This window comes from Cyprinodon tularosa, unplaced genomic scaffold, assembly GCF_016077235.1.
Source record: "Cyprinodon tularosa strain WSP-4 unplaced genomic scaffold, ASM1607723v1 ctg1479, whole genome shotgun sequence".
Taxonomy (NCBI): Eukaryota; Metazoa; Chordata; class Actinopteri; order Cyprinodontiformes; family Cyprinodontidae; genus Cyprinodon; species Cyprinodon tularosa.
Genome location: NW_024038308.1, coordinates 23,210 through 42,415, shown reverse-complemented (window position 1 = coordinate 42,415; position 19,206 = coordinate 23,210). Strand labels below are relative to the sequence as shown.

The 19,206-nt window shown below is 47.6% G+C and overlaps 1 pseudogene; it reads right to left on the bottom strand.

The window, feature by feature from the left end:
- Positions 1 to 1,785: 1,785 nt before the first annotated feature.
- LOC119779447 overlaps positions 1,786 to 19,206 on the bottom strand; it is a 32,955-nt pseudogene continuing 15,534 nt past the window's right edge.

The following is a 19,206-nucleotide window of genomic DNA, read 5'->3' as shown; positions in this document are numbered from 1 at the left end:
AGAGCTGCAGGAAGGATAAACGGAGAGCAGAGCTGCAGAAAGGATGAACGGATAGCAGAGCTGCAGGAAGGATGAACGGATAGCAGAGCTGCAGAAAGGATGAACGGATAGCAGAGCTGCAGAAAGGATGAACGGATAGCAGAGCTGCAGGAAGGATGAACGGATAGCAGAGCTGCAGGAAGGATGAACGGAGAGCAGAGCTGCAGGAAGGATGAACGGATAGCAGAGCTGCAGAAAGGATGAACGGATAGCAGAGCTGCAGAAAGGATGAACGGATAGCAGAGCTGCAGAAAGGATGAACGGATAGCAGAGCTGCAGGAAGGATGAACGGATAGCAGAGCTGCAGAAAGGATGAACGGATAGCAGAGCTGCAGGAAGGATGAACGGATAGCAGAGCTGCAGGAAGGATGAACGGATCAGAACCACGGATCTGATCCGTTCATCCTTAACTTCCTTTTTTAGTCTTTAAACAAAATCAATTCTTTCCACCTAAAGATGTTATAAATAACGTCCAAGCATCCGTCCACTGTAGGTCTTTCTAGTTTCAGTAACTTCCTTCTTACAGCTTTTCTAGAAGCTGCACTTAGTATCAGAATCCAGTTTTTATCATTAGAAGAAAATTCTGTGATGTTAAAACACCAAAATATAACAAAACTCAAAATGAATATCTGTCAGAAATACATTTAGCATTCGGTTGTAGATAATCTAAGTTTTCCTTTGGTGTTTTCCATGTGTGTCGATCACACGTAGATATGAGTGCAGTAGATGTTAAATCACCAGATCTACTGCAGGAGCTTCAGCCTCTAGAAGACTGATTTCTATAGAGCTAGCAGAGTTAGCATGCTAAAATAATCAGCCTGATGAGGTTGGTGCCTGGAGGCTAACATTAGCGGCGCCGTAGCTCTGCTCGCTGAGACCGGAGGTTACGTTTCCAATATGGCCGATAGAGGACCGGATCCGGTGGCGGTAAATAAAATCCACCTGGGATGGAGCAGCTCATCCTGCCTGATGAAGAACGGACCGTCAGCCATAGAGGCGGCCATCGATCAAACATCTTCATCCTGTCTTTACTCTGCAGGTAGGAGGCGAGGATGATGATGATGATGGACAGATCCGTGAGGGTTGTCCATCTGCTCCTTCACAGCCTGAGACTTTAGAGACGGATGGTCCTGAGGGGACGTCCATTCTGCTCTTGAACTTTGACCCCATCTTGTGTCAGATATTAATAATCTGGGATTAAGCAGCATGAGTGAAACATGATGTTCAGGATCTGGATGCTTCTAATCAGAGAGGAGAGCAGATTGTTCTGAGCTGCAGGTTCTGGCCTGGTTCACCTGGATGTTAAAGGGTTAATGAAGCATCTCCAAAGATCAACGATTCTTCTCTTCAACTCCAAACATCTCATTTTATCTCAACTTGGTTTTCAATCAATATAATGAACAGATAAAAATAAGAGAAAGTTAAATTCAGGACCAGAACTTCCAGCGTCCGCTCCGCTCCATCCAGACCTCATGACCTCCAGCAGGAAGTTTCCGTCGTCATGGAAACCGAGCAAGATCTTCTGGCTCTTTGTTTCCTTCATGTCTACTGCCCCCATGTGGTGAAAAATCACCTCCATAGTCAAAGAAATGACAGCAGGAAGGTTGGACCTCACTGAGCTGCTGCAGAGAAAACAGCTGCTCTTCATCCTGAGGAAGACTAGGGTAGCTGCGTGACGCCGTTCTGCCTCCGAGTTTCAGACGAATCAAATCGGTTTCTGAGGCATCAGAGAAAAACAGGAAAACATTGAGAAACAAATCAACTTTATTTGATTTTCTTACAAACAATCTGACAGACGTAGAAATCTGTGGATTAGAAACGGAGGGACGAGCAGGGAGACCAGGACGTCCACCCACGGACCAGTGGACCAACCAGAACAGCGACCCAAAGCGTCCACATGCAGAGAGCCTCGGTCTCAGTCAGTGATCAGGTAGCGGGACGCTGCAGAGGGCTTCCGCCTCCTGGAGAGCAGGAACACAGAACATCTACAAAGATGCAGAGACAGGACAACGTTCACGGGACGGGCCGGGAGCGGGGGGCCGATGGCAGGGGGCCGACTGGCCCCCCCTCAGGAGCTTCAGGTGAAGGTCTGGATCAGACGGAGCTCTGTCTTCGGTCCAAAGGGACTTTTCTGACCCCTGGCTCCTAGTTGCTGCAGCAGATGTCCTTCAGTAGACCCAGGACACCGGGACCCACTGGCTGCAGGAGGACACCAGGTCCATGGACTCCTCCAGGAGGACGATGGTCTCCTCGATCTCATTGTTGATGAGCGTCATGTCGAAGTAATGGCCGTACGTCTTCTGCAGGATCTCAGACTCCTTCTGCAGCCGCTGCAGAGACTCGTCCTGCAGGAGAAGAGACAAACAGCAGCGTTGGACATCAGAGCAGGACTCGTCATCCAGTCAGAGACACGGTCAGAGACGCCCCGTCCTCTGGCGTCTGTCCTGTGATCTGATGGAGCCTCTGAGTCAGAGAGTCGGGTCAGAACCAACCATCACATCCAGACAGACCAGCTCTGCTGAACTACAGGTTCTGCTGCGTCATTAGAAACCGTCTCACTGATGACATCAGAACCAAACATCATGGCGGCCTGCAGGACTTTAACGCAGTGTTTTTCAACCCTGGTCCTCAAGGCACCCTGCGCTGCATGTTTTGGGTGTTTCTGAGCTTCAGCACACCTGATTCAGATGATTGCAGTTCAGCAAAGCCTGATAATCTGCTATAACAGGTGTGTGGAAGCTGGGAAACATCTAGAACATGCAGGACAGTGAGCCTTGAGGACCAGGGTTGAAAAAGACTGCTTTAATGGATGAAAGGAGCAGGAAAGCTGTGATGTTCCTGCTTCAAGTCCTTCATACTGGTCTCACTGGTTTCAGATGCTCTGCTTCGTTCTTCTAGCTATAAACCTACAGCTGGTCTGTCTCCTCTGGACTGCTGGTGTTGGACAGACGATCAGACCTGAGGAGGACGGTGGACAGAGCGGACCATCGGTCCCCGTTTCAGGAAAGCAGACGAGTCCAGAAAGATTTCTATTCATCTGAAACTGAACCACATTAGTTCCTTTAAAGGAGGTTTATTTTTTCCTGTTCATCAGCTGGTCTCCGTCCACCAATCTGCCCGCTAAAGGTCAGAGGTCAAGACGGGTTCATGGTTTACATCCAGGCCTGGAAGGTTCTACTGGGACAAGAAGGTTCTGAGGCTGCAGCATCTCTAAAGCTTCACATCATTGCTGGTTCAGCAGGTATTTCATCTCAGCTGGACTCTGCTGGACAAGCTGGACTCTGCTGGACTTGCTGGACTCTGCTGGACTAACCTCACGCTGTTGGAACGGATCTGATTGCTTCAGAACCAGTCAGAACCTTTGTGTCGCTGCAGAACCTTCAGTCAGAGCAGTAAAGGTTCTCCTCCTCAGTGGGAGCAGAACATCTCAGCATCTGAAGCGGTCCATCGCGGTCCAGTCCATGCAGGCCTCTGAGCCTGGGTAGGACCTCTGATAGGGTCTGATGGACTCAGACTGACCCGCTCTGACCTGCTGGACCTACAGGGATCTGATCTGGAGGTTTATCCTCACCTGAGCGATGCCTGGAGTGATGGTTGGAGCTGCGATGAAAACCACGTATGGCGCAAACTCTCCCGTCCGCAGGACCTTCAGGGCCTGAAAGGAGACAGATGTTAGAGACTTCTACGCTCATCGAGACCCGAACCCCTACAAAAGGTCCGGCAGTGGGACCACAAAGTCCATACAGACCTGAGGTTCAACGTCTACGATGGCCACCAATCCCTGCTGGTGGATCTTGCGGATGGTCTCCAGCCGCGTGCCGTACATGGCGTCCTCATGGCTGCCGTACTCCAGGTACTCGTTGTTGCTGATGTCCTGCATCATCTGGTCGTGGGAGACAAAGTAGTAGTTCTTCCCGTTCTCCTCGTCCTTCTTTGGAGGTCTGGTGGTGTCTGCAGGGAGAGAGAAACAGGAAGTGAGGATTCCCACTTCCTGTGCCGCATGGCGGATGCTCGTTGCGTGGAGCTTACGTGGGATCGGGTAAGCGAACCGGTCTGGGTGTTTGGTGATCAGCGTGTTCTTGATGTGTCTTCTGCCCACTCCATGAGCACCTGAGGGACAAACGGGTTAAAGCGGCGGGTCCATCAGCGTCCTGGAGTCCTGCCATGTCCCACTCACCCAACAGGACCAAGGTTTTCCTCCTGAAGGCTGGGAGCTTCACCACCTCCTCATAGGTGACCAGGTCTAGTTGGTCGAACACTGGAGGAGAAGGAAGGAGAGCAGAGTGAGTAGAACCCACCCACCGAGCAAAAACTGCTTTATAAAACCATATGATCTACGTCCAACCAGTCTACGTTTGATTTAAAAGGAAAAAGATCTTATTTTCACATCGTTGAAAACTTTTCAACATCTTTTATTGGACTAAAGTGGGACAAAGTTGGAAGCTAACAAATCACCAAAGATACTTTCACTGGTAAAGATCTAGTGCTGCACTTTGGGAGAATCGACTTTCCAAGAGTTGAATCCAAGATCCATTCAGGACCTGATGATCCATTCAGGATCTAAAGATCCAGTCAGGATCTAAAGATCCATTCAGGATCTAAAGATCCAGTCAGGACCTGATGATCCATTCAGGATCTAAAGATCCAGTCAGGACCTGATGATCCAGTCAGGATCTAAAGATCCATTCAGGATCTAAAGATCCAGTCAGGACCTGATGATCCAGTCAGGACCTGATGATCCATTCAGGATCTAAAGATCCAGTCAGGACCTGATGATCCAGTCAGGATCAGATGACCCAGTCAGGATCAGATGATCCAGTCAGGATCTGATGATCCATTCAGGATCTAAAGATCCATTCAGGACCTGATAATCCAGTCAGGACCTGATGATCCATTCAGGACCTGATGATCCAGTCAGGACCTGATGATCCATTCAGGATCTGATGATCCATTCAGGATCTGATGATCTATTCAGGATCAGATGATCCAGTCAGGATCTGATGATCCATTCAGGATCAGATGATCCAGTCAGGATCTGATGATCCAGTGAGGACCTGATGATCCAGTCAGGATCTGATGATCCAGTGAGGACCTGATGATCAAGTCAGGATCTGATGATATAGTCAGGATCTGATTATCCATTCAGGACCTGATGATCCATTAAGGATCAGATGATCCAGTCAGGATCTGATGATCCAGTCAGGACCTGATGATCCAGTCAGGATCTGATGATCCATTCAGGATCAGATGATCCAGTCAGGATCTGATGATCCAGTCAGGACCTGATGATCCATTAAGGATCAGATGATCCAGTCAGGATCTGATTATCCAGTCAGGACCTGATGATCAAGTCAGGATCTGATGATCCATTCAGGACCTGATGATCCAGTCAGGACCTGATGATCCAGTCAGGATCAGATGATCCAGTTAGGATCAGATGATGCAGTCCGGATCTGATGATCCAGTCAGGACCTGATGATCAAGTCAGGATCTGATGATATAGTCAGGATCTGATGATCCATTCAGGATCAGATGATCCAGTCAGGATCAGATGATCCAGTCAGGACCTGATGATCCAGTCAGGATCTGATGATCCAGTCAGGACCTGATGATCCAGTCAGGATCTGATGATCCAGTCAGGACCTGATGATCCAGTCAGGACCTGATGATCCAGTCAGGATCAGATGATCCAGTCAGGATCTGATGATCCAGTCAGGACCTGATGATCCAGTCAGGATCTGATGATCCATTCAGGATCAGATGATCCAGTCAGGATCTGATGATCCAGTCAGGACCTGATGATCCAGTCAGGATCTGATGATCCAGTCAGGATCAGATGATCCAGTCAGGATCTGATGATCCAGTCAGGACCTGAAGATCAAGTCAGGATCTGATGATATAGTCAGGATCTGATGATCCAGTCAGGATCTGATGATCCAGTGAGGACCTGATGATCAAGTCAGGATCTGATGATATAGTCAGGATCTGATTATCCATTCAGGATCAGATGATCCAGTCAGGATCTGATGATCCATTCAGGACCTGATGATCCATTAAGGATCAGATGATCCAGTCAGGATCTGATGATCCAGTCAGGACCTGATGATCCAGTCAGGATCTGATGATCCAGTCAGGATCAGATGATCCAGTCAGGATCTGATGATCCAGTCAGGACCTGATGATCCATTAAGGATCAGATGATCCAGTCAGGACCTGATGATCCAGTCAGGATCTGATGATCCATTCAGGATCAGATGATCCAGTCAGGATCTGATGATCCATTCAGGACCTGATGATCCAGTCAGGACCTGATGATCCATTCAGGATCAGATGATCCAGTCAGGATCTGATGATCCAGTCAGGACCTGATGATCCAGTCAGGATCTGATGATCCAGTCAGGATCAGATGATCCAGTCAGGATCTGATGATCCAGTCAGGACCTGATGATCCAGTCAGGATCTGATGATCCAGTCAGGATCAGATGATCCAGTCAGGATCTGATGATCCAGTCAGGACCTGAAGATCAAGTCAGGATCTGATGATATAGTCATGATCTGATGATCCATTCAGGATCTGATGATCCAGTCAGGATCAGATGATCCAGTCAGGACCTGATGATCCAGTCAGGACCTGATGATCCAGTCAGGATCTGATGATCCATTCAGGATCAGATGATCCAGTCAGGATCTGATGATCCAGTCAGGACCTGATGATCAAGTCAGGATCTGATGATATAGTCAGGATCTGATGATCCATTCAGGATCAGATGATCCAGTCAGGATCTGATGATCCATTCAGGACCTGATGATCCAGTCAGGATCTGATGATCCATTCAGGATCAGATGATCCAGTCAGGATCTGATGATCCATTCAGGACCTGATGATCCAGTCAGGACCTGATGATCCAGTCAGGATCAGATGATCCAGTCAGGATCTGATGATCCAGTCAGGACCTGATGATCCAGTCAGGACCTGATGATCAAGTCAGGATCTGATGATCCATTCAGGATCTGATGATCCAGTCAGGATCTGATGATCCAGTCAGGACCTGATGATCAAGTCAGGATCTGATGATATAGTCAGGATCTGATGATCCATTCAGGATCAGATGATCCAGTCAGGATCTGATGATCCAGTCAGGACCTGAAGATCAAGTCAGGATCTGATGATATAGTCAGGATCAGATGATCCAGTCAGGATCTGATGATCCAGTCAGGATCTGATGATCCATTCAGGATCAGATGATCCAGTCAGGATCTGATGATCCAGTCAGGACCTGATGATCCATTAAGGATCTGATGATCCAGTCAGGACCTGATGATCCAGTCAGGATCAGATGATCCAGTCAGGACCTGATGATCCAGTCAGGACCTGATGATCCAGTCAGGACCTGATGATCCATTCAGGATCTGATGATCCATTCAGGATCTGATGATCCAGTCAGGATCTGATGATATAGTCAGGATCTGATGATCCATTCAGGATCAGATGATCCAGGATCTGATGATCCAGTCAGGGCCTGAAGATCAAGTCAGGATCTGATGATATAGTCATGATCTGATGATCCATTCAGGATCTGATGATCCATTCAGGATCAGATGATCCAGTCAGGATCTGATGATCCATTCAGGACCTGATGATCCAGTCAGGATCAGATGATCCAGTCAGGATCAGATGATCCAGTCAGGATCTGATGATCCAGTCAGGACCTGATGATCAAGTCAGGATCTGATGATATAGTCAGGATCTGATGATCCATTCAGGATCAGATGATCCAGTCAGGATCTGATGATCCATTCAGGACCTGATGATCCAGTCAGGATCTGATGATCCATTCAGGATCAGATGATCCAGTCAGGATCTGATGATCCATTCAGGACCTGATGATCCAGTCAGGACCTGATGATCCAGTCAGGATCAGATGATCCAGTCAGGATCTGATGATCCAGTCAGGACCTGATGATCCAGTCAGGACCTGATGATCAAGTCAGGATCTGATGATCCATTCAGGATCTGATGATCCAGTCAGGATCTGATGATCCAGTCAGGACCTGATGATCAAGTCAGGATCTGATGATATAGTCAGGATCTGATGATCCATTCAGGATCAGATGATCCAGTCAGGACCTGAAGATCAAGTCAGGATCTGATGATCCAGTCAGGACCTGATGATCAAGTCAGGATCTGATGATCCAGTCAGGATCTGATGATCCAGTCAGGACCTGATGATCCAGTCAGGATCAGATGATCCAGTCAGGATCAGATGATCCAGTCAGGATCTGATGATCCAGTCAGGACCTGATGATCCAGTCAGGACCTGATGATCCAGTCAGGATCAGATGATCCAGTCAGGACCTGATGATCCAGTCAGGACCTGATGATCAAGTCAGGATCTGATGATCCATTCAGGATCTGATGATCCATTCAGGATCTGATGATCCAGTCAGGATCTGATGATCCAGTCAGGACCTGATGATCAAGTCAGGATCTGATGATATAGTCAGGATCTGATGATCCATTCAGGATCTGATGATCCAGTCAGGACCTGAAGATCAAGTCAGGATCTGATGATATAGTCAGGATCAGATGATCCAGTCAGGATCTGATGATCCAGTCAGGACCTGAAGATCAAGTCAGGATCTGATGATATAGTCAGGATCTGATGATCCATTCAGGATCAGATGATCCAGTCAGGATCTGATGATCCATTCAGGATCTGATGATCCATTCAGGACCTGATGATCCAGTCAGGATCTGATGATCCAGTCAGGATCAGATGATCCAGTCAGGATCAGATGATCCAGTCAGGATCTGATGATCCAGTCAGGACCTGATGATCAAGTCAGGATCTGATGATATAGTCAGGATCTGATGATCCATTCAGGATCTGATGATCCATTCAGGATCAGATGATCCAGTCAGGATCTGATGATCCATTCAGGACCTGATGATCCATTCAGGATCAGATGATCCAGTCAGGATCTGATGATCCAGTCAGGACCTGATGATCAAGTCAGGATCTGATGATATAGTCAGGATCAGATGATCCAGTCAGGACCTGATAATCCAGTCAGGATCAGATGATCCAGTCAGGATCTGATGATCCAGTCAGGACCTGATGATCAAGTCAGGATCTGATGATATAGTCAGGATCAGATGATCCAGTCAGGATCTGATGATCCAGTCAGGACCTGATGATCAAGTCAGGATCTGATGATATAGTCAGGATCAGATGATCCAGTCAGGACCTGATGATCCAGTCAGGATCAGATGATCCGGTCAGGATCTGATGATCCAGTCAGGACCTGATGATCAAGTCAGGATCTGATGATCCAGTCAGGACCTGATGATCCATTCAGGATCAGATGATCCAGTCAGGATCTGATGATCCAGTTAGGACCTGATGATCAAGTCAGGATCTGATGATCCATTCAGGATCTGATGATCCAGTCAGGATCTGATGATCCAGTCAGGACCTGATGATCCAGTCAGGACCTGATGATCCAGTCAGGATCTGATGATCCAGTCAGGACCTGATGATCCAGTCAGGATCTGATGATCAAGTCAGGATCTGATGATCCAGTCAGGATCTGATGATCCAGTCAGGACCTGATGATCCATTCAGGACCTGATGATCAAGTCAGGATCTGATGATCCAGTCAGGATCTGATGATCCAGTCAGGACCTGATGATCCATTCAGGACCTGATGATCCAGTCAGGATCTGATGATCAAGTCAGGATCTGATGATCCAGTTAGGACCTGATGATCAAGTCAGGATCTGATGATCCATTCAGGACCTGATGATCCAGTCAGGATCTGATGATCCAGTCAGGACCTGATGATCCATTCAGGACCTGATGATCCAGTCAGGACCTGATGATCCATTCAGGACCTGATGATCCATTCAGGACCTGATGATCCAGTCAGGACCTGATGATCCAGTCAGGACCTGATGATCCAGTCAGGATCAGATGATCCAGTTAGGATCAGATGATGCAGTCCGGATCTGATGATCCAGTCAGGACCTGATGATCCAGTCAGGATCAGATGATCCAGTCAGGACCTGATGATCCAGTCAGGATCAGATGATCCAGTCAGGACCTGATGATCAAGTCAGGATCTGATGATCCAGTCAGGACCTGATGATCCAGTCAGGACCTGATGATCCAGTCAGGATCAGATGATCCAGTCAGGACCTGATGATCCAGTCAGGACCTGATGATCCATTCAGGATCTGATGATCTATTCAGGATCTGATGATCCAGTCAGGATCTGATGATATAGTCAGGATCTGATGATCCATTCAGGATCAGATGATCCAGGATCTGATGATCCAGTCAGGGCCTGAAGATCAAGTCAGGATCTGATGATATAGTCAGGATCAGATGATCCAGTCAGGATCTGATGATCCAGTCAGGACCTGAAGATCAAGTCAGGATCTGATGATATAGTCATGATCTGATGATCCATTCAGGATCTGATGATCCATTCAGGATCTGATGATCCATTCAGGATCAGATGATCCAGTCAGGATCTGATGATCCATTCAGGACCTGATGCTCCAGTCAGGATCAGATGATCCAGTCAGGATCAGATGATCCAGTCAGGATCTGATGATCCAGTCAGGACCTGATGATCAAGTCAGGATCTGATTATATAGTCAGGATCTGATGATCCATTCAGGATCAGATGATCCAGTCAGGATCTGATGATCCATTCAGGACCTGATGATCCAGTCAGGATCTGATGATCCATTCAGGATCAGATGATCCAGTCAGGATCTGATGATCCATTCAGGACCTGATGATCCAGTCAGGACCTGATGATCCAGTCAGGATCAGATGATCCAGTCAGGATCTGATGATCCAGTCAGGATCTGATGATCCAGTCAGGACCTGATGATCCAGTCAGGACCTGATGATCAAGTCAGGATCTGATGATCCAGTCAGGATCTGATGATCCAGTCAGGACCTGATGATCAAGTCAGGATCTGATGATATAGTCAGGATCTGATGATCCATTCAGGATCAGATGATCCAGTCAGGATCTGATGATCCAGTCAGGACCTGAAGATCAAGTCAGGATCTGATGATATAGTCAGGATCAGATGATCCAGTCAGGATCTGATGATCCAGTCAGGACCTGAAGATCAAGTCAGGATCTGATGATCCAGTCAGGACCTGATGATCAAGTCAGGATCTGATGATCCAGTCAGGATCTGATGATCCAGTCAGGACCTGATGATCCAGTCAGGATCAGATGATCCAGTCAGGATCAGATGATCCAGTCAGGATCTGATGATCCAGTCAGGACCTGATGATCCAGTCAGGACCTGATGATCCAGTCAGGATCAGATGATCCAGTCAGGCCCTGATGATCCAGTCAGGACCTGATGATCAAGTCAGGATCTGATGATCCATTCAGGATCTGATGATCCATTCAGGATCTGATGATCCAGTCAGGATCTGATGATCCAGTGAGGACCTGATGATCAAGTCAGGATCTGATGATATAGTCAGGATCTGATTATCCATTCAGGATCAGATGATCCAGTCAGGATCTGATGATCCAGTCAGGACCTGATGATCCATTAAGGATCAGATGATCCAGTCAGGATCTGATGATCCAGTCAGGACCTGATGATCCAGTCAGGATCTGATGATCCATTCAGGATCAGATGATCCAGTCAGGATCTGATGATCCAGTCAGGACCTGATGATCCATTAAGGATCAGATGATCCAGTCAGGACCTGATGATCCAGTCAGGACCTGATGATCCAGTCAGGATCAGATGATCCAGTCAGGACCTGATGATCCAGTCAGGACCTGATGATCCATTCAGGATCTGATGATCCATTCAGGATCTGATGATCCAGTCAGGATCTGATGATATAGTCAGGATCTGATGATCCATTCAGGATCAGATGATCCAGGATCTGATGATCCAGTCAGGGCCTGAAGATCAAGTCAGGATCTGATGATATAGTCAGGATCAGATGATCCAGTCAGGATCTGATGATCCAGTCAGGACCTGAAGATCAAGTCAGGATCTGATGATATAGTCATGATCTGATGATCCATTCAGGATCTGATGATCCATTCAGGATCAGATGATCCAGTCAGGATCTGATGATCCATTCAGGACCTGATGATCCAGTCAGGATCAGATGATCCAGTCAGGATCAGATGATCCAGTCAGGATCTGATGATCCAGTCAGGACCTGATGATCAAGTCAGGATCTGATGATATAGTCAGGATCTGATGATCCATTCAGGATCAGATGATCCAGTCAGGATCTGATGATCCATTCAGGACCTGATGATCCAGTCAGGATCTGATGATCCATTCAGGATCAGATGATCCAGTCAGGATCTGATGATCCATTCAGGACCTGATGATCCAGTCAGGACCTGATGATCCAGTCAGGATCAGATGATCCAGTCAGGATCTGATGATCCAGTCAGGATCTGATGATCCAGTCAGGACCTGATGATCCAGTCAGGACCTGATGATCAAGTCAGGATCTGATGATCCATTCAGGATCTGATGATCCAGTCAGGATCTGATGATCCAGTCAGGACCTGATGATCAAGTCAGGATCTGATGATATAGTCAGGATCTGATGATCCATTCAGGATCAGATGATCCAGTCAGGATCTGATGATCCAGTCAGGACCTGAAGATCAAGTCAGGATCTGATGATATAGTCAGGATCAGATGATCCAGTCAGGATCTGATGATCCAGTCAGGACCTGAAGATCAAGTCAGGATCTGATGATCCAGTCAGGACCTGATGATCAAGTCAGGATCTGATGATCCAGTCAGGATCTGATGATCCAGTCAGGACCTGATGATCCAGTCAGGATCAGATGATCCAGTCAGGATCAGATGATCCAGTCAGGATCTGATGATCCAGTCAGGACCTGATGATCCAGTCAGGACCTGATGATCCAGTCAGGATCAGATGATCCAGTCAGGACCTGATGATCCAGTCAGGACCTGATGATCAAGTCAGGATCTGATGATCCATTCAGGATCTGATGATCCATTCAGGATCTGATGATCCAGTCAGGATCTGATGATCCAGTCAGGACCTGATGATCAAGTCAGGATCTGATGATATAGTCAGGATCTGATGATCCATTCAGGATCTGATGATCCAGTCAGGACCTGAAGATCAAGTCAGGATCTGATGATATAGTCAGGATCAGATGATCCAGTCAGGATCTGATGATCCAGTCAGGACCTGAAGATCAAGTCAGGATCTGATGATATAGTCAGGATCTGATGATCCATTCAGGATCAGATGATCCAGTCAGGATCTGATGATCCATTCAGGATCTGATGATCCATTCAGGACCTGATGATCCAGTCAGGATCTGATGATCCAGTCAGGATCAGATGATCCAGTCAGGATCAGATGATCAAGTCAGGATCTGATGATATAGTCAGGATCAGATGATCCAGTCAGGATCTGATGATCCAGTCAGGACCTGAAGATCAAGTCAGGATCTGATGATATAGTCAGGATCTGATGATCCATTCAGGATCAGATGATCCAGTCAGGATCTGATGATCCATTCAGGATCTGATGATCCATTCAGGACCTGATGATCCAGTCAGGATCTGATGATCCAGTCAGGATCAGATGATCCAGTCAGGATCAGATGATCCAGTCAGGATCTGATGATCCAGTCAGGACCTGATGATCAAGTCAGGATCTGATGATATAGTCAGGATCTGATGATCCATTCAGGATCTGATGATCCATTCAGGATCAGATGATCCAGTCAGGATCTGATGATCCATTCAGGACCTGATGATCCATTCAGGATCAGATGATCCAGTCAGGATCTGATGATCCAGTCAGGACCTGATGATCAAGTCAGGATCTGATGATATAGTCAGGATCAGATGATCCAGTCAGGACCTGATAATCCAGTCAGGATCAGATGATCCAGTCAGGATCTGATGATCCAGTCAGGACCTGATGATCAAGTCAGGATCTGATGATATAGTCAGGATCAGATGATCCAGTCAGGATCTGATGATCCAGTCAGGACCTGATGATCAAGTCAGGATCTGATGATATAGTCAGGATCAGATGATCCAGTCAGGACCTGATGATCCAGTCAGGATCAGATGATCCGGTCAGGATCTGATGATCCAGTCAGGACCTGATGATCAAGTCAGGATCTGATGATCCAGTCAGGACCTGATGATCCATTCAGGATCAGATGATCCAGTCAGGATCTGATGATCCAGTTAGGACCTGATGATCAAGTCAGGATCTGATGATCCATTCAGGATCTGATGATCCAGTCAGGATCTGATGATCCAGTCAGGACCTGATGATCCAGTCAGGACCTGATGATCCAGTCAGGATCTGATGATCCAGTCAGGACCTGATGATCCAGTCAGGATCTGATGATCAAGTCAGGATCTGATGATCCAGTCAGGATCTGATGATCCAGTCAGGACCTGATGATCCATTCAGGAACTGATGATCAAGTCAGGATCTGATGATCCAGTCAGGATCTGATGATCCAGTCAGGACCTGATGATCCATTCAGGACCTGATGATCCAGTCAGGATCTGATGATCAAGTCAGGATCTGATGATCCAGTTAGGACCTGATGATCAAGTCAGGATCTGATGATCCATTCAGGACCTGATGATCCAGTCAGGATCTGATGATCCAGTCAGGACCTGATGATCCATTCAGGACCTGATGATCCAGTCAGGACCTGATGATCCATTCAGGACCTGATGATCCATTCAGGACCTGATGATCCAGTCAGGACCTGATGATCCAGTCAGGATCTGATGATCCATTCAGGACCTGATGATCCAGTCAGGATCTGATGATCCAGTCAGGACCTGATGATCCATTCAGGACCTGATGATCCAGTCAGGACCTGATGATCCATTCAGGACCTGATGATCCATTCAGGACCTGATGATCCAGTCAGGACCTGATGATCAAGTCAGGATCTGATGATATAGTCAGGATCTGATGATCCATTCAGGATCTGATGATCCAGTCAGGACCTGAAGATCAAGTCAGGATCTGATGATCCAGTCAGGATCAGATGATCCGGTCAGGATCTGATGATCCAGTCAGGACCTGATGATCAAGTCAGGATCTGATGATCCAGTCAGGACCTGATGATCCATTCAGGATCAGATGATCCAGTCAGGATCTGATGATCCAGTTAGGACCTGATGATCAAGTCAGGATCTGATGATCCATTCAGGATCTGATGATCCAGTCAGGATCTGATGATCCAGTCAGGACCTGATGATCCAGTCAGGACCTGATGATCCAGTCAGGATCTGATGATCCAGTCAGGACCTGATGATCCAGTCAGGATCTGATGATCAAGTCAGGATCTGATGATCCAGTCAGGATCTGATGATCCAGTCAGGACCTGATGATCCATTCAGGAACTGATGATCAAGTCAGGATCTGATGATCCAGTCAGGATCTGATGATCCAGTCAGGACCTGATGATCCATTCAGGACCTGATGATCCAGTCAGGATCTGATGATCAAGTCAGGATCTGATGATCCAGTTAGGACCTGATGATCAAGTCAGGATCTGATGATCCATTCAGGACCTGATGATCCAGTCAGGATCTGATGATCCAGTCAGGACCTGATGATCCATTCAGGACCTGATGATCCAGTCAGGACCTGATGATCCATTCAGGACCTGATGATCCATTCAGGACCTGATGATCCAGTCAGGACCTGATGATCCAGTCAGGACCTGATGATCCAGTCAGGATCTGATGATCCAGTCAGGACCTGATGATCCAGTCAGGACCTGATGATCCATTCAGGATCTGATGATCCAGTCAGGACCTGATGATCCATTCAGGACCTGATGATCCAGTCAGGATCTGACCACCTACACTTTAACATCAGTCTTAAGCTCTTCTCTCCACAGTGAAAACCACATTACTAGGTTTGTTCTCAGTCCAATGAGTTCTTCATCGCCGTCAGCAGATGAACGGCATCATTCTGCTGCCTCTGTCCACCAAACAGAACCTTTATGGTGGTTCTGGGCGGCGAGGCTACAGCAGAACCTGCTGAGGAACAAAACCAGTGAGAAGCTGCAGGCAACAGCAGCTGCATTAAAGGAGAATGAAAACTGTTGCAGAAGTTCTTAAATTCCTAACATGAAGGTAGGTCACACAGCAGGTCACAGAAGAGCCTGCAGGAACCATCCCAGGCTGCTGACCGGTAAAATACAATACCCACAAACCCCTGGGGCTGCTGCCCATCAGACTATCAGGGAGGGAATGCACTCAGATCCAATGGCTGATCTCTGAGGGCTGCAGACCCTCAGAACCACAGAAACCAGAGGGAGGAGCTGTTACTTACATGCAGAGCGGCCGGTCAGAGGCAGAAAGCAAGAGAGATCAACAGGAGGGTCAGAACATGTTAGAGGTCCCATGTTATGGAAAACTCACTTTAGAAACATTCATTTAACAGTCGTTACTCGGCTAACGTTTGTGCCTGAAAGCCTATTAACATGTTAGCACTGCAGCTAACGTTTGTGCCTGAAAGCCTGTGAACATGTTAGCACTGCGGCTAACGTTTGTGCCAGAAAGCCTGTGAACATGTTAGCACTGCAGCTAACGTTTGTGCCTGAAAGCCTGTGAACATGTAAGCACTGCGGTTAACGTTTGTGCCTGAAAGCCTGTGAAAATGTTAGCACTGCAGCTAACGTTTGTGCCTAAAAGCCTGTGAACATGTTAGCACTGCAGCTAACGTTTGTGCCGGAAAACCTGTGAACATGTTAGCACTGCGGCTAACGTTTGTGCCTGAAAGCCTGTGAACATGTTAGCACTGCAGCTAACGTTTGTGCCTAAAAGCCTATGAACATGTTAGCACTGCGGCTAACGTTTGTGCCTGAAAGCCTGTGAACATGTTAGCACTGCGGTTAACGTTTATGCCAGAAAGCCTGTGAACATGTTAGCACTGCGGCTAGCGTTTGTGCCTGAAAGCCTGTGAACATGTTAGCACTGCAGCTAACGTTTGTGCCTGAAAACCTGTGAACATGTTAGCACTGCAGCTAACGTTTGTGCCTGAAAGCCTGTGAACATGTTAGCACTGCGGTTAACGTTTATGCCAGAAAGCCTGTGAACATGTTAGCACTGCAGCTAACGTTTGTGCCTGAAAACCTGTGAACATGTTAGCACTGCGGCTAATGTTTGTGCCTGAAAGCCTGTGAACATGTTAGCACTGCGGTTAACGTTTATGCCAGAAAGCCTGTAAACATGTTAGCACTGCAGCTAACGTTTGTGCCTGAAAGCTTGTGAACATGTTAGCACTGCGGTTAACGTTTGTGGCTGAAAGCCTGAGAACATGTTAGCACTGCGGCTAACGTTTGTGCCTGAAAGCCTGTGAACATGTTAGCACTGCAGCTAACGTTTGTGCCTGAAAGCCTGTGAACATGTTAGCACTGCGGCTAACGTTTTTGCCTTAAAGCCTGTGAACATGTTAGCACTGCGGCTAACGTTTGTGCCTGAAAGCCTGTGAACATGTTAGCACTGTGGTTAACGTTTGTGCCTGAAAGTCTGTGAACATGTTAGCACTGTGGTTAACGTTTGTGCCTGAAAGTCTGTGCACATGTTAGCACTGCAGCTAACGTTTGTGCCTGAAAGCCTGTGAACATGTTAGCAGTGCGGCTAATGTTTGTACCTGAAAGCCTGTGAACATGTTAGCACTGCGGCTAAAGTTTGTGCATGAAAGCCTGAGAACATGTTAGCACTGCGGCTAAAGTTTGTGCATGAAAGCCTGTAAACATGTTAGCACTGTGGTTAACGTTTGTGCCTGAAAGTCTGTGAACATGTTAGCACTGTGGTTAACGTTTGTGCCTGAAAGTCTGTGCACATGTTAGCACTGCAGCTAACGTTTGTGCCTGAAAGCCTGTGAACATGTTAGCACTGCGGCTAACGTTTGTGCCTGATAGCCTGTGAACATGTTAGCACTGCGGATAATGTTTGTACCTGAAAGCCTGTGAACATGTTAGCACTGCGGCTAAAGTTTGTGCATGAAAGCCTGAGAACATGTTAGCACTACGGCTAAAGTTTGTGCATGAAAGCCTGTAAACATGTTAGCACTGCGGCTAACCTTTGTGCCTGAAAGCCTGTGCACATGTTAGCACTGCAGCTAATGTTTGTGCCTGAAAGCCTGTGAACATGTTAGCACTGAGGGTAACGTTGGTGCCTGAAAGCCTGAGAACATGTTAGCACTGCGGCTAACGTTTTTGCCTGAAAGCCTGAGAACATGTTAGCACTGCAGCTAACGTTTGTGCCTGAAAGCCTGTCAACATGTTAGCACTGAGGGTAACGTTGGTGCCTGAAAGCCTGAGAACATGTTAGCACTGCGGCTAACGTTTGTGCCTGAAAGCCTGAGAACATGTTAGCACTGTGGCTAACGTTTGTGCCAGAAAGCCTGAGAACATGTTAGCACTGCGGCTAACGTTTGTGCCTAAAAGCCTGAGAACATGTTAGCACTGTGGCTAGCGTTTGTGCCAAAAGGCCTGAGAACATGCTAGCACTGTGGCTAACGTTTGTGCCTGAAAGCCTGAGAACATGTTAGCACTGTAGCTAGCGTTTGTGCCAGAAGGCCTGAGAACATGCTAGCACTGTGGCTAACGTTTGTTCCAGAAAGCCTGAGAACATGCTAGCACTGTGGCTAACGTTTGTGCCAGAAAGCCTGAGAACATGCTAGCACTGTGGCTAACGTTTGTGCCAGAAAGCCTGAGAACATGTTAGCACTGTGGCTAACGTTTGTGCCTGAAAGCGTACCGAGCTTCACCGGAGCTCAGCTCAGCCGCTTGCATGTCGGCCATCTTTCCTTTCCTTCCTGAGCTTCAGGTCTGACTATGTTCAGCTTTCACTCATCTCCTCATCAGATGTACAGCCCTGAAACATCTGCAGTGTCTGTGCTCATGGTGTGAAACCAACACGGTGGAGTGAACGGAGTACCTGCGTTGTGCTTTGCCAAATACTTGTCTTTGCACTGCTTCCTCTTCTTGCCGAACCAAGTGCAGCTGACCTGCTGCTCCTGCTTGGTCTTCTCCATGGCGATGCACGCCACCCGCCTGTCAGACAAACAGGAGCTGTTTAGCTGAGGAGGAAGAAGC